This window comes from Tyto alba, unplaced genomic scaffold (genome assembly GCF_018691265.1).
Source record: "Tyto alba isolate M040663 unplaced genomic scaffold, T.alba_DEE_v4.0 Super-Scaffold_17, whole genome shotgun sequence".
NCBI lineage: Eukaryota > Metazoa > Chordata > Aves > Strigiformes > Tytonidae > Tyto > Tyto alba.
This window is the reverse complement of record NW_024881279.1, coordinates 4,107,572-4,123,579: the sequence shown is the minus strand read 5'-3', so window position 1 is coordinate 4,123,579 and position 16,008 is coordinate 4,107,572. Positions and strand designations below refer to the sequence as shown.

The 16,008-nt window shown below is 43.0% G+C and overlaps 1 protein-coding gene across 7 annotated transcripts in view; it reads left to right on the top strand.

Annotated features, from left to right (window-relative positions):
• FSTL4 (follistatin like 4) overlaps nt 1-16,008 on the top strand; it is a 235,153-nt gene that overhangs the window by 53,406 nt on the left and 165,739 nt on the right. The gene's annotated exons all lie outside the window — the stretch shown is intronic.

Here is a 16,008-nt window from a genome sequence, read left to right as displayed (position 1 = left end):
GGAGAGAGGAGGTTGGGCAGCCAAGGTGTCAGTGCTGTGCGATGGCTCTGCTGAGCTTCCCAGGCTTGGAGAGGGGTTGGGTGCATTGGCCAATGCTTGCCAAGCAGTGAAACCCTTTCTGTGCTGGCTGCTGTCTCCAGGGTGTGTCTGAAAGATGTTGGGTGTGTGGCCTGAGTGGGGGCCCCAATCTCCCCCCTGAGGGCTGGTGTTCCCCCACAGTGTGGCAGGGGAGGGTCCGGTGTGCACTGGTTCCGTGCCCCAGGGGACAGACTGAGTGCCAGGCTCCTTACGGTGGCAGAGGGAAATAGAAGTGGGTTGTGTGTGCTGGAAGGCGTCGTTCTTGCTCCCCCTGGAACAGGAAAACAAAATCAGTCTTGGGCAGGTTCGTGGCGGGTGATGGATGCTTCTAGCAGTCAGAGGAGCCCTGGGCTGTGCTCGTCCTCTCTCGTCTGTGAGGTGAGGCTGAGCCCAGCTCGTGCTTGGTGGAGGCACATCCAAGTGTGATCAGAGTACTTCAAGGAGTAATTTTGACTCACAGTGCAGGACTTCTTTCCCCCCCCGGTCACTAGGAAGCGCTTCTGCAGCAGGGATGCTTTGTTCTCACTTTGATGTGATTTTGGATGACTTTTTCCCATCTGTAGCCCCCCAGGCGCTTACGGGGATCATTGCAGCAGTGTCAGCCCTGGGCTGGTCATACCCTTCTGCTTACACTGCCCTGATATAAAACTTTCCTGATGACTAGTTTTGCTTAGGTTTATCATTTGCAGTGAGGCATCCGTCGCTCCGCTTGTCCATGTGGCTGTGAGATGACTTGGGAAAAGCTGAAGGGACCCTTCAGCAGAGAACAAGTTGAGGATTATTTTAAAACCTTCATGAGGAGATGCCCTTCAGTGCAGAAAGAAGGCTGCAGAAGTCCTGCATTTGGTTGTTTGGTTTGGAGTATGGGATTTTTGTGTTTTTTTTTCCCCACTGTGTTTTTGCTACTCAGCTGTAGGCTTCCTAGTTCAGAAAGAGATATTTTGTTAAGTCGCTCATATTATTAATTTGCTCGAAATGTTTGCTGGTTCCAGATGTGGCACTAATTTTAACACTATGTCAGTATAAGGTAGCAGCAGGGATGCTGTATATTGTGTATTGTTAGTCAGGGGATAACATAGTCCAGAGCTTTCACTGAACTTCATGGATGCGTGGAGGTTCAGGTGTTCAGAGAAATGCTGGCAGCACCTAATTTAAATTCTTCTCCAGCTACTGGAAGAAAGAAGATAAATCATAAATAAACCTAAATTATGTTCTTCCTTCTTTGCAGATTTCTCTCCCCACCTCATGTAGTAGAAAAATGTGTGTTGTAAATCCCATGTGAAGCGCTTTACGCTGGCAGTTCATGGGGCTGCGTTAAAAGGGATGCTCACTGCCATATTTCAAACTTGCACCTTTTATTTTCCACATGCAAGTGTGCTCCTGGGTGCAGCTGGGGGAGAGAGCAAGCAGTTTGTCTAGACAATGTGCTCTGCAAGCTCACATAAGAATATTAGGTCATGACCTAAGGAAAAGAAAAAAGAAAAAGGGAGAAGAAACCCCTGTAACTCAGGTCCTTGTTCCCTCAGATAATATGGGGCACTGCGCAGCAAACCTGGGGATGGAGACCCATCTCCCTGGAAGCAGTGAAGTTAAAAAGTGGTGATGCTGCTCACTTCTGGAGCAATAAGGGGAGAAAAAAAAGGGAGAAGTTCTTTGTTGTTGTGTTTTTTTTTTGTTTTGTTTTGGTTTTTGTTTGTTTTTGTTTTGTTTTGGGTTTTTTTGTTGTTTGGTTTTTTTTTTTTTTTTAGGTTACTGGTTTCTGAGGCTTCTTTTCTCTACTTAACTTCCATATTCTGCTCTGAAAGAGAGAAGGGAGCAACTGTGTCAGTGTTACCAGTTCCCATCATGCCTGCTCTACTGGCTGCTGACACTTGTTAGCTGAACTGGGGAGGGGGGAAATATCTTTTCTTGTTTTTTATGTGCTCTCCAAGTTTTGTGTTTCAAGCACAAATCAGGAAGTGTCGCATCATCTTTCTACCACGGAGATGCTGAATCTGCGAATGGGATGTAGAAAAGCGACTTCTTGACCAAAGATTCAGGCTCTGTGCTGATTCAGTCTTTTTTTTTTTTTTTTTTAACACAGCTTAGCTGTATTTTCCAGCTGAGTACAACACCAAGGAAGCAAAAAAACCCTGCAAATCTGATATTATAGCATTAACTGCAGAAAAGTGGTTTATAGATTGATAATGGTGTGATGGCATCATGATATGTGCAGGGTACTCTGAAACAGGGAGGATGATGGTGATTTTCACTAATTCCCTCTCTTTAGGGATCTCTTTTTTTTTGAGTTTTGATGTGGTTTCTGCAAAATTCCTCTGTTGAAAAGAGTTTGGCAGAAGAGCAGGAGCTGTGGATGGGCTGTAGGCTTGGCTTGGGCTTTCTAGGTTGGTCATTCACCAAATTTAGTTCTGCATTTGTGGATGGAATCAGTTATATTCTGCCTTGTTAGAGACATCCTATGGGTAGCTACAGAGGGACTGATGAGACAGAGAATGAATCGGTTGAAAAAACTAATTTACAGGTGGGACTTTTAGCAGCTTCATTCCCAGTGCCTGACCCTGCTCTTGGGTTCATGGGATCCTTCGTTTCTGTGAAGTTTAGGTTTTCTGCTGAAAATAATATGCTATGGATGAACCCGAGGATGGTGGGAGGAAGCAGTCACTGCTCCAGCTTTCTTTTCTTTCAGTAAGAAATATTGACTAAGAGCTGGTTTAGATTGAACGATCAATTAATACCCCACAGCATGCACACACACTGAATTAATTTGATAATCCCTTGTGTAAAGCCAGTGCAAAGAAGAATATTTTTTGTTAGTTTACAACAGGAAGAAAGTATATCCTCCAAACATAAATGTCACCATATTGATCAAAATTCACAACAGCATCTCCAAAACTTTGCGCCATTGTTTGTATTTTCTGAAGAGATGCTGAAACGTTTTTTTTTTCCCTTTCTTTCCTCCTTTCATTTTAGAGGTGGCACCTTTCACAGACAGTTGCACTGCGTAACTTTTCAAGGTGTATTTTTTAGTGTGGTTCTTTTTGTTGATGTTTTTTATTTTTCATGTTTTCTTTTTTTCATGCTGTTAGTACTGAGTAATTTGTGCTTTGACTGGTCAATCCTGGTGAAATCCTGCACTAAGCGGGCTGCTGGTAGGGCAGGGCTGGGGGTACCAAGCTAAGGAAGGGTTTGCTCCGTGCAGTAATGGAGCTAATGGCATTACACTCAGGACAGCTGCGGGTACATCTGGTGTTAAACTACCGTTATTTAAACTTTATGATGCGAGAGACTGCCAACTCTCCCACTTGCAGCATATAAATTATGTCAATTGCTCATGCACTTTTTTTAACCCTGATTTCTCTTGAATTATGGATGATAGACAGGGCCAGAATTTGCTTTTAGTGTTCCCTTGTGACCGTGTGTGTGCTGAGTGCACTGAGCAGTCATAATCTCAGTGTGTGCAGTCAGGGGATGCATAATATAATTTGGGCTGTGACCATATAGCTTGTTTCCTAACCATTAAGGGAGTTATAACATCTGAAACTCAGAGCTATTTTGGGGCAGGGTGGGTGCTTTGATGCCAAGTTTGTGCAAAAAATCCCCAGCGAGGCTGGAAGGGTTCGTCGCTGTGAGCTCTGTGTCCCAGATGGGTTTTTGAAAGCCAGTGTGATGTCCCCTTTCAAGAGAGCTCTCCATTGTGGAGATTAGCGACTGTCTTCCAGGCTTCACTGTGGGGAGGAATAATAGCTCATGTCTTTAATGAAAATATTATGATTGGCTTGCTTTGAAGTTTTCAAGCCCCTGTGTGTGGCAGTGGATCGCCTTCATCAAGCCGTACACTTAGTTGACTGAATATTCTTGTGCGGGTAGGGAAGGGGTTTGATTAGTGCAAATTAAAGTAGTACGCTCCAGAGCTGATGGGGACCCTGCTGAAGCTGCTGGTGTAGCTGTGGTTTTGAGTACTCGTACTGCTCCTCGGAAGCGGAAACCTTTTAAAAGTTGTTAAAGCTGTGTGTGAATATCCTAGTGCTTTTGCAGAAGCGAGTCAAGGCACGGCCACTTTTAAAATAATTTCCATATTATTGAATAATGTGTGTTTTAAGGTGTACTAACAACAGGTGTTTGCAAATTATATAAACCAGCTATATATGCTACAAGCAGCATGTCTGCACTCCTGTTGTTGCATTTGGACTCTACATAAAATGTAAGACTTTTTTTTTCATGCTTAAATATGAAGAAAGTTTCACTCCCTAGGATATTGATTTTACATGCATTAGCTCTTTAATCAAACAGCCCTGAAGTTTTGCACTTCATTAACAGATCTTTAGGACTAAAGTGCAAACTGTTTGCACTGGGTGAAGACTGTCCTTGCTGATAGCAGTTGAAATACCCAGTGCTGGAAGATTTTAGACAAAACTTGTGCTTGGAGTGTAGTCAGCAGAGATTAGAGCTATGGGCAGAAGAAATGAGTATGGTCAGGTGTCATGGCAAATGTTACTGAGAGAGAAAACAGAAGTCGAAAAAGTCTTTCAGTGCTGTGAAGTTCTTTGGAAGTGAACCTTAGTTTGGCCCAGAGAAGATGGGGGTGGGATGAAAAATTCTTTTATGTGGCCAGGTAAATCCTCGGGCCGGTCCCGTGGCAGGAGGAGGTGTTGCTGTAGCAGCCCGTGCCTCGGGACTGGCCCCCAGAAGCCAGCGGGACCCCAGGCTGGGCATGCTTCAGGTGCTTGTATCTATAATACCAAGGGTAAACTGTTTGCATGCATAATTATGAGGGCTTATTAATACTAAGCATTGCATAACAAACACATTTGCAAATAATGACTTCATAATATTGCCTAAATCATTGCTCTAAAAATAGCTAGAGCATTACCTTATCAGAGTCATGGTGTTTTAAAGTATGCCATCAACGCTTTATTTTCTTTTGTAATTTCTTTATTTTTCTGTTTCCTTGTTTTTCTTTCTACACTGATACTTTTGACATTCAGGCGTACCCAAACAGTCACCGGTATGATATATTAGCTAAAAATACTCTGGAAGCACTTCCAAAATCCTGAGCTGTGTCTCTTTACAGCCTGCAGTCTGTTACACGCATACATGTAAGATACTGTGTTATGAGATCTATTTAGTGGGTGCAATTCATTAAAAGAGTACAGAGCAGTGCCTGCTCTTCACCACAAAGAGCCACTCGGTCCCCAAGACGCTTTGCAAGCACAGACCTCTCCGAAGGAAACCACTTAATCCTTGGGTGAGCAAATATGATGATAATGTTCTGTGCTTTGTTGTGTACTATGATCTAATTGAGATTTAATGCATTCTGCCTTGTCCCTGCCGTGGACTCCCTTTGGACCGTGCAGTACAAAGCTCAGTGTTGCTGTATCCCAATTTATGTCTTCAAAGCCATTCAGGCATATATTTAGCTTGAGTGTATGAAATAGTTGTGCTGGGAAATATGCCCAAGAAGGGAAGAAATTAGATCCTTGCTTTTCCTTTCAAAATTCATTATTTGCTTTAAGCAAAAGTATTGAATTACGAGTCTTTTATTCTCCCACCCCTCTGTTTAATAACTATGTATTTGCTACTAATTGTGTTAAATACATCTGCATGTCACATGATGGTATCTAATCCCACAGCAATATTTCAGTATAAAATCGATTTAAATTGCCAGCACAAATGTGTATAACAAATCCAGAGGGAGAAAGACTCAGGCAGATTTTGTGGGCTGGTAGCTCTGGTAGGGGTGGCCCTGTGGGGCAGGTGGGAACCCACAAAGCCACCTGGGGATGCCGAGCCCCTGTCCCAGGTGGTCGCCCTTCCGTAGCTGATCAGGGATGTGCTTTGGGTTTTCACATTGCAAGAGAAGAAAAACGGTCTTTTTCCTCGCTCCCAAACTCTGTTCCTGGGAATCTGAGCCCTGTTTCTAATGCAAAGGCATTTACATGGGAAGAGATCTTGTAATTTTTAATTTTTCAGGTGTTTTATCCACATAAGTGGGCTCTATTGAGACATGACTTTAAATGTGAACTTTTGGGAAACTTGGTTTCAGTTCAGGATCATTCCTGCCATCACACACTGAGAGCAATTTGCTTTTTTTCTCATTTTCCCTTTTTCTTCCCTCTCTCATACTTGCCGGCTGGTCATTCACTCCATTTCACGGTGAGACCTGAGGGATTTCTTTTCATTGACAGTTTCAGACCTTTTTTCCCCTGAAATGGGCACTGTGCGTGTTATTCCACCTGAATAACCTGGAGGCAGCCATTTAGTGCCTGCAAGTTGTGTTGGAGTCAGTAAATCACTCTCTGGGATCCCTGTGGAGACCTGCTCTGCAAATGCAACTCCCGTTGGTGTTGGTGAGGATTATGAACAGGAATAGTTGGCAGCTCTGCTTTGTACTTCAGCTAGAGACAAGGATTTCCATTGAGAAGTACAGCTTTTTAAGTCAAAGCTGTGCTACACTATTTAGTGCAGAAAATTTTAAAATAAAATAAAACCTTTTTTTTTTTTTTTATTTTTTAAACGTTTGCTCTATCTGTTGGACAAGCCCAGATTGTAGCAGCGATGAAGTTGTTTGAATCTCCCCATGCTGGGTGTTAATGGGAATGGGAGCAGTTGAACACATGCGCATCAACAGGAGACTCGGAAGCATAAAAATTGAATTCTCTCCTGCCTTTTCCTTTCCTATAGAGAAAATAGGCCCCATTAGTATAGAAGGCTTTGGCAAGATGGTATTTGCAGTCCAAGGCTGGAAAGCAGCTGCCATCCCCAGTGTGTTGTTCAGCAGAGGACTTCACTTTTCACTGCTGCCAGTAATCCCATTTACCGTGAGCACAAAATACCAGCTGGATTTTGCCTGCTGGGTATGTTCTCCCATTACGAATGGGTTGAAGTAATTTTGTGCTGCAGTTGAGCTGACGGAGCCCCGCATGGGGAAGATGAGGGTGTGAGGAAGGCTGCACTGTCCGGCCATGGCTGGGGGCCATCAGCAGCTGTGGGCACAGCCAGCCCTTTCTGAGCCACGGTGCGATATGAGGAGCTGGGCTGGGGGTGACTGAGCACAATTTTTGCCTCTAAAGCAAATGTTTTCGAAAGTGAACTTTTCCCCATGCCCTTCCAGCCATCCCTCTCTCGCCCCTCACGCGTTTCCTTTGCAAGCCCATGGCTCCCCTATTGAAATGCTGAACTGCAAAACGCCCCAGCAGACGTAGGTGCACGCCAGGCTTATGGGGAGATGGTGGTGGGTCCTGCAGGATGGGAGAACCTGGGTGCCTTGTCAAGGGGCAGCACCAGTTTCTTCTCTGCTGATGGATTCAGCATTTGAGCCCTGTATGTGTAGGGAAAAGGACTGTGTCCTTAGCATGGTTTGTTCCTACTTACTTCCCTTTACTCCTACAGAGTCCAGTGTAGTGACTCTTCTTTTTTTTCTGGTCAGTGGTCTGAAGAGACTGGGGAAAATGCTGCCACTCTTGGATTTCTTTTGATCTGATTCCCCCTTGCATCTTTCCCCAAGAGCTGCCTGTGCTAACCCAAAGGAGCCAGCTGTAATGGCAGAGACTGGGAATTCAGACCAGAGAGTTTCTTGCATAGTCCCTTAATTTTAGAGTGAGTAGATTTACTTAGTTTTTCTGAGGCACCAGGGAATGGGTTTGAACTATAAACTGATAGAAAAGCCTAATTCCAGCCTCCAGATTGAAATACTGTGCCTGTCTGCTCTATGATGGGTACGCTTCATGTAGTGTTTCATGTTTAAACTGGTGACACTGGTTTTCTGGGTCTTTCATGGCACATGTCTAACCTACCTTCAGATGTAAGTGCTGCCTTGGCCTCATGGGTGTCTGTGCACACCTTGTACTCCTCTGTTTGTGTAGTTAGTTGTGCAGTATCTGTGTGGATCAGCTTAAGAGATGACATGTGCCCTGCACTGAAATGCATTTTATTCCATTCCTGTTCTTAAAAGAATAAAAAGCCCCATAATGCTGCTTTTGCCCAACATACTCTGATGTTGATGACTGATGATTGTGGCTTATTCCTGCTTTTTATCCCAAGCTTTTCCTCTTCTGCTATTAAATGTGACCCTCTTGTTTTCATTTGGTGCCTTTGTATTCAAATGGAAACAATGTTCTGTTGATTTTTATCAGTTGTTGCTTGGTTTTATGCCTTGTACAGAGCACTTTCAAAGGGAAGGCAGTGAATGCATATACACTATCTACCTTTTCAGATTCAGCTCTCCACACGCTTTCCTGGCGTGAATGAATGAGGAGTGCTCCCGCACCCAGGGTGCAGGCTGCTGGCTTTGTTTAGCAGCAGGAGACGTCCTGGACGGACTCTCTGCATGGCTGTGGACCAGCACCGATGCCGTGCGAGGGGATAAAGCTCATTGTGGGCGGCTACTGGGCTCTGTCCCGCTGGGCAATTTCCCGAACCAGCTGCCCAGCTGTGCACATTAAGAAAATTCAGATGAAGTTAAAAATGTTTGAAACAAAAATTCACCCACTGCAGAAACCCTTAATTTGTTACTCATTTTCACCTATGTTCACCTCTTCTGGAGTTTTCTTTTTACGTTGTCTCAGGCTGAGAAACTGGTGATATTCCGGCTCCTCAAAAAAAAAAAAAAAAAAGCAGCTAATGTTAGTATTTCAGTGCTAATGCTCCATTTCTGCACTGATACCCTCTGAGCCAGTTTTAACAGTATGTGAAGTTTTAAAGGCTTTTCACTTTCAAAATAGCTTTTTAGTAGGTTTTTCATTTTACTGCGTTATCCTTTCAATTGCCTGTAAGTCTTCCATCAGGTAAATGCACGTTAAAATGCTTCCTTCTGCACAGAGCAAATATGGAGAGAGTAAAAGGTTTGTAATGCAGTAGAAATGGCATTAATTCTTCCATCCTCCTTTGTATAAGGAGCATGGGGAGAAGTAACTGCTGGAGGGTAAGTGGGGATAAAATGGTGTCTTTTGTTTAATTTCGGAGTTTAAGATGTTGATGCATATACTTCTGACTTCTTGGTGCAGGTAGGGGTGCTGTGACAAGACTGGCAAAGGAGGGTGGGTGTGTACTGGTGGTGCTTACCTTGAGAATAGGAAAAGATCTTGAAATCTGGTATTCAGGAGCAGGATTGTTAGTCAGAATGTCTTAAGAGGTAAATCTTCAATCACAGTTGAGGTAATTCCCTTTGAGAAAGTAAAATCTTCAGGAAGGGGGGTGAGAAATAGGCGTGCCCTAAGGACAGAGACTTGGAAGGCTTGGTATTTACTGTGGGCTCTTAGGTCTGGTGTGCATTTGTTGACAGAGACCAAAATGTCAAGGTGTTGTCCTACATAAGATGAAAGTTTCTGTGTGTTAACATTGGCCCCACACAGAGCAGGCAGCGAAACAAAATGGTGTGTCCACAAAAAAACAGAGTGCTGGAGTATAACGGTGTCCTGAAGTTGGGCAACAAATAGAAAATTAAACCAGTGGAGAATTGCAAAATTAGCATAAGGCGTGGAAGAACTGGATGAGATTGCTTAGAAAATAGTGTTTCTCCTTATTTCTTAGCCTTCGAAAATAACTTCATTAAAGATAAGAGACTGGGAAAGGGAAATGCAAATGGTTATGGATTGGTGTTGCGCTGTGGCAATGTTTCAGGCTGGCTTCAAGCTCATTTACTGCTCGCTCATGCTGACCATCAGTGAATTAATGCTTGAAGGCACTGTGGACCCTGGTGCTAGAGCACAGAGTTGCTGGGGCACATCTCTAGTCAGGGAATTTGGGGATTATGTCTTATTTTTTTAATGTGCTTTGGTGATGTCACAGTTAAAACTGTCTCACTCTGCCTGACTGCACACATCTGCATGTGGTTTTTACTCCACGTGTTCACTTGAGCGATGATCTGAGAACATCCTCAGCCCACTGCTGACATGACTTTGTTCAGCCTTTGTGCTGCTGAGCTGATCACCATTGTTGGGCAGTACTGCATTCATTTAAGAGTTATTTGCAGTCTCAATTAAATGTGTATATTTGCCTTTGTAACTGTCCTGCTGGCAGATGTTGGTTTTGTTTTGATTTGCTGCTATTTTAAATCAAACATACTTTGTTCCAGATAGAGGTTTTTATGAACCTTATCTGAGAAGCATTGCATAATGCATATAAAATTAATATTTTAAAGACACAACCTATTTCTTACTAATTTTAAAGTCAGTGCTTTTTGCCTTTTTTTTTTTTTTTTTTTTTTTTTTTTTTTTAAATTTGACCTTTCCAGCAACCGCCTAATTTTGAAAGCTTCCCTTTGAGCTCAAAAAGCTGGGCGGGTTTTCAAGTAATGAAGTATTTGGCATAAATTGTGGTGGCTGCTGGCTCCACGAAGCGCTGGCTTTTTGCCTGCACCCCCCTCTCCTTCCCAAGGTGGGATGTGGTCCTAGACACGCTGGCAGCGATGGACCCCATGCTTGTGCCTTGTGCAGATTTGTGGGCATCCCTGCTTGGTGCAGGCAGTGAGGCAGAGCTCCCGTCACTTCTGTTTATGCAGCAAATTTAAATTTCTCTGGTGCAATGTTTTTTGGCAACAGGGCTCCCAGCATGGAGGGTTAGGAGGAAAGATCTCACCGCTGGTTTGGAGGAGGTGTGGGCAAGGCTGGGTCTTTGCTCTTTGAAGTTCAAGTTTCTCTTGTTTTAGAGCAGCTGAAGAAAATAATTTCAGCTGTGTGTGAGCCAGACCTGGTGGGGGCAGGTTTGCTTTGTTCCATCTGGTGAGGCATCACTTCTTGTATTCAGAGAGGAGTTTGATTCATGTTATGGTCAGAAATGGAGAAGTGGTTGGGTCTTTCCCTGCAGTGGTTCTCTTTTAAAAAACAAACAAACAAAAAACAGAAAAAAAACAAACACACACACCCCCCAAAACAAACAAACAAACAAACAAACCCCAAAAAACAAACAAAACAAACCAAAAAAACCAATACACACATTCAGATTTCTTCTTAAAATACTGCCGAAAGATTGTTCCAGCGTCTTCCAAGAAGCTTAAACTGGAAAATGACCAAGTCATGGCTGTGTTATCTGGTGGGGTTTGTGGCTGGAGCATGTACTGTCCCGGCCCTCTCTCTTGTGCCAGCACAGCTGGTGATTGGAAAATGCTCACTGTTTTCTCCTCACTGTCTCACCAACCTTCTCTGGGGTCCCTTTGAAGCCTTTTAAGAAGTAAAGGTTTTCCTAAGTACAGGGATCACCATGGATGTGGTATGCCAAAATTACTTTTCTCCCTTTACCTAGGAGGAGATTGCTCACCACGTCAGCCCCTGCAGCGTACGCCCAAGTCAAAGTCCTAAAATATGCAGAATGTGCTGCTGAGGCCTGTGGGTGATCTGCCGGTCACCCGTGATGCTCTTGGAGACCATGCGAGGGTTGCAGACAGCAGCTAGGAAATTTTTCTGTTACACTCTACTGGCCAATCACTCTGCAAACCGGTATTCCCCAGGGCTTCACTTTTTCCCTATGTTATTTTTCTTTGCAAGGCTGAACCCCCCTTGGAAGAGGAGCTGGAGGTGGCGCGAGGACAGCGGCTGAGCTGCTGCTGATCCATTGCTGAGGGCTCCTTCCGTGGCTTTTGTCTCCTTAGACCGTTTGCATGCTGCAGTTTTCTGATAGACTGAAATTAAATGATTCGTTAAGAATGACAAGAAGGGGATGTACACAGACGAACAAACAACTTGGTTGCATGGAGTCAGTGAGAAGGTCCCTCCACCAGTTATTTTCCTTGCTGAAGAATGGCTCAAGACCGCTTTATGAAAAGGTCCTTTCTTCTACGTCCCGACGCAGATGTAATACATCCTCGTTCAGTAGTTGCATGATTGTAATTCTCTCCATAATGGACTTGTTTGGCTCTTGCCTCACACTTCTGTTATATGGTAACGCTCCTACGCTTGTAATCTATGAGGCTCTAAGGCCTCTAGGCGGGAAAACATAAATGAAATGTCTTAGGAAAAAAAAAAATGTGAAAAGACACCGTGCAACTTCAACAGTTTCCAGCAGGAAGTTTATGCTGATTTAGATGTGATGCAGGAATGGCACTAATCCTGCTGCTGGGGCTGCCTCTTCAATCAAGTAAAGTAGCCATGAGTCAAACATGCATTACACTTCACCCAGAAGTAAAAAAATGCCCAAATACAAAACACCTGCACTGACGCAAACCCCATTACAACTAAATAGCTTTAATACTTTTTTTTTTTCATTTCTTTCCCGCAAATGGCAACTTGTACAGAAAAACATCAGTGCTCAGAAAGAGACTCACAAAATGAATCCAGTCCCTAATTTTCACACAGCTATCTGCCTTCATTTATGTGTAGTAGTAAATGACAGAAGTGTTACAAGTTGTACATACATGCAACTATTGATAGATTCCCTCTGGAAACTTTTATCCTTGAAAATTAATCTGGCTGCGAGAAAGGGGCAGGAGAAGTGACAGTAAAAGACCACATAGATTTATTGTCTTAACAGACCAAACTGAGTTGTCCCTAGAGATGGATTTGCAGGCTCGTGCTCACTTCTTTTTGAGGATAAGAGATTTCCTTTGGTAAAGAAAAGTAGCTGGCTTGAGAATTTTTGGCTGCTGGAGAGGGTGTGATGAGTGCAGGGGCTCAGAGAGGCGGCTTTGTTGTGGATTCACGTTTTGAGTGTTTGTCCCTTATTGTTTGCACGGTTAAATGCCTCTCACAGTGGAGCAGAATGAAGCCTGTTCCTCCAAGTCACAAAATGTTTCCAAGTAATGCTAATAACCAGGTGGAATATGGAAGTTACTGGAAGACCTGGTATTACTGTGCATTTAGGTTGTTCCCAGTGCCAGCCTCCATCCTTTTCCAGCAGTGAAGGAAATGGGTGAAAGTCTGGTGTACCTACCTCATTTGCATTTTTGGGGCTGTGCTTTAACATAGCTTTTAAAATGTTTTTCAAGAATGCGACTTCATTTGTAAGGTTCAAATGTGTAATGTGCACCTCTTAAAAGGAAATGCTAATGGAAGTGCTGACACAGGCGTGTGGTGACGCTAACTGAGGTCCCTATAATCAATCACCTTGAAACCTTGTGCAGTGGCACTTGTACAATTTGGTGCAAGTCAGATGATATTTTACTTTGAGCGGAATTCAAGAATAATGTAATAAGGAAGCTGAATGGATATTAATTATAAAAGCTCGTTATCTATTCCTCTTCCAACCAAACCAAAAATAAATAATCAGAATAATGTTCTTTTTTTTGAGACAAACATCATGATGAGCTGGCTTTCTGTTTCTGTTCTTTTTCCGTGGGCCTTATAAACTGATGCACTGAATGAGAAAATAAATGGGAAACTGAAAACATCTTTCTATCCAATCTGAAATATCATTTGATTTGTGTATATGTAAAGGGATAATAGGCATATAATAAACAAATGCAATTATTTTATGATAAATGGTCGTCTTATTGCAAAGCAACGCATCAAAATAGAAAAAGGAAAGACTTCTGTGAGACTGTAGAATACCTCTCAGATGGAAACTTGACATCTTTTGTGCTTGAACAGTTGCTAGTATTGCAAGATGTCCTCTTACATAGGCCATGCATGTCCCCCGGCCACTGCAGCATGGCTCAGTACAGTTGGCTTACGGATTTCACCCTCCTCCAAGTAGAAGTGGTCAAGGTGAGGGTAAAATTGTTGGTTTTGGAATCAGATGTTGGTGGAAGCGGGAGGCTGCTGCCTTATGCCCAGGAGGTGTGGAGGGGCCCGGGGAGGTGTGAGCAGCTTGGGGGGAAGCCTCAGATGGTGTGTCCGGGGGGAAAGGGGAGCAAGCAAAAAGCAATGTGCATGGACAGATTTAAAGGTTAATAATGCAGACAACTGGGAAGATCGAGACTGTTCAGCTTGCCTCCAGCAACTCCACCGGTAATGTAATTGGAGAAATCACCGGGAAAGCAGGCAAGTCATCTGTAGTTATTTTATTATAGGATTCTAACCTCCTCATAGTCTGTGCCACAAGAAGTTCATTGAAGGAATAGCAGAAAGATGCATGACGCTGCACTATTGATTTCTCATGTCTTTTGTAGTAGCCTGTAGAGTGCTAGGGCTTGCTGTGCTGGTCAAAGGATAAAAGACCACTGAAAACAAGGAAGAGGAGTAAGGCTGGTCCTGAGAGTAAGAGTGAAGAACTGGAGCAGGCAGAAGATTGCTGAGCAAGATTAAAGGCAACAAGACTGATTTTGAGCAGTGGCCTATGGGAATTGCATTGCCTTACTTCAGAAGAGTGTATTCTTCTGATACGGAGTTTTATTAAAGAAACCAAAGTATTAATGTGAACTGTTCCCTCTAGATCTGATACTGCATAGTTTCTGCGTTCTTCGGACTGTGCAATATGGAGGTAATTAAATACGCGATCAAATAAAATACAGGACATGTGTGCGCGCACACATGCATGTGCATCTCCACACCGCTACCCAGCTTCACTGGGTGGCTCAACACTGTAAGTACAGATGCACAAGGAAGCATTAAAATAAATCATTCTGAATAATGCAGATGATATACTGGTCACCTGCTAATGTTGTGATGTTTCTTGGATGGCTGGTGGTGGGGACCTACTGGACAGCTGGCAAATGCAGGGTGAGGTGTACTGCCTGCACATCAGCCCAGCAGATTTGGGTTTATATCTGTACTTGCTGCACAGGAGTAATGTAATAAAATTGCCTTCAGTATGTAGTACCTAGCTTAGGTAACTTTAGATAAACATTTAATAAAGAGCAATATAATGAAATACCTCTTTAGTAGCTCTTCCAAGAAGAGAACAATCAAGCAAACTGTGCATGGTGGAGTTTCATGGCAAGGATCTAAATGTGTATGGTCTCATATATTGGCTGGTATTTCTTTCTCAGTAATCTGCATATATGCTTTACATAGCTGGGATCTGATTTGTACACGTCTGTTGCCTCTTTTCTCATGTTAGTACCCTCATAAACTACGATACCATCCAAAAATAATATTTAATGAAGCTTTTGATCTCATAATGCTTAAATGGATTTGAAATGGGACAAAAATTAGGCTAATTAGGTTAGCATACTTACCTGAATTTTTCAAATGCCTTTTCATGATATCACCTCTAATGGATTTTTCATAGCCCTGACAAATACAGCAAGTAACATTAATCCCCATTTTCAGATGTAAAAATCTATATAGAGAATTTTCTTAGGATTTTTGAGTGCTTCCTTGGTGTTATTTGCAGAATAACTGCATGCTGTTACAGAATTTTGGTTGAGCAATTCCAATTTGCTTGTATTTGCTATTAAACTGCAGACACACATTAAGCAGTATCCTTGGTGTTTGTGTCATCAGTGTAGATATTTGTCGAAATATTTCTTTCCAGAGTTCCTTTCTTTTTGGTGTTTGCTTTGTTTTTTTAAACACTTCGGGAGTCCTCCTGAAACAATGTGGCCATCTGGGAAAGTTTGCTGGTTTTATTTCTGAGGAGGCTTTCCCATGTCACCCTGTCTTTTATGTAGAACACCTAAATCAGTCAGTGTCTGATTTTTCTGTCCTTCCCTTCCGAGGCTGATGTGCCCCTCTCCATCGTGCTCAAAGGTGTGCACACACTTACACACACACAGTTATCTCCTGGACCTTGAAAGAAAGTAGTTTGCAGCTGTATCAAGAAGTACGCTTGAAGCACATCTCATTGTGTGCTATTCTCCAGGATAAGTCACTGGTTTTACTTTACAAAAATAAATAAATTACAGCACTGAGGTTAGTAATGGAGATAATGAATGCACTGTTGCCATGCCCCTATTCCAGGTGATTTACCATGGCTTTTCTGCTGCTCCACTTTCATAACAGGCATGCAGTGAAAAACCGAGAAACTCATAGAGTAGATTATTATGAAATTCCTGCTTTATGTTTTCTTTCTTTATTGCGGTAGTAACAACATGTGTAGCACACGCCTTTGCTAGCTGAA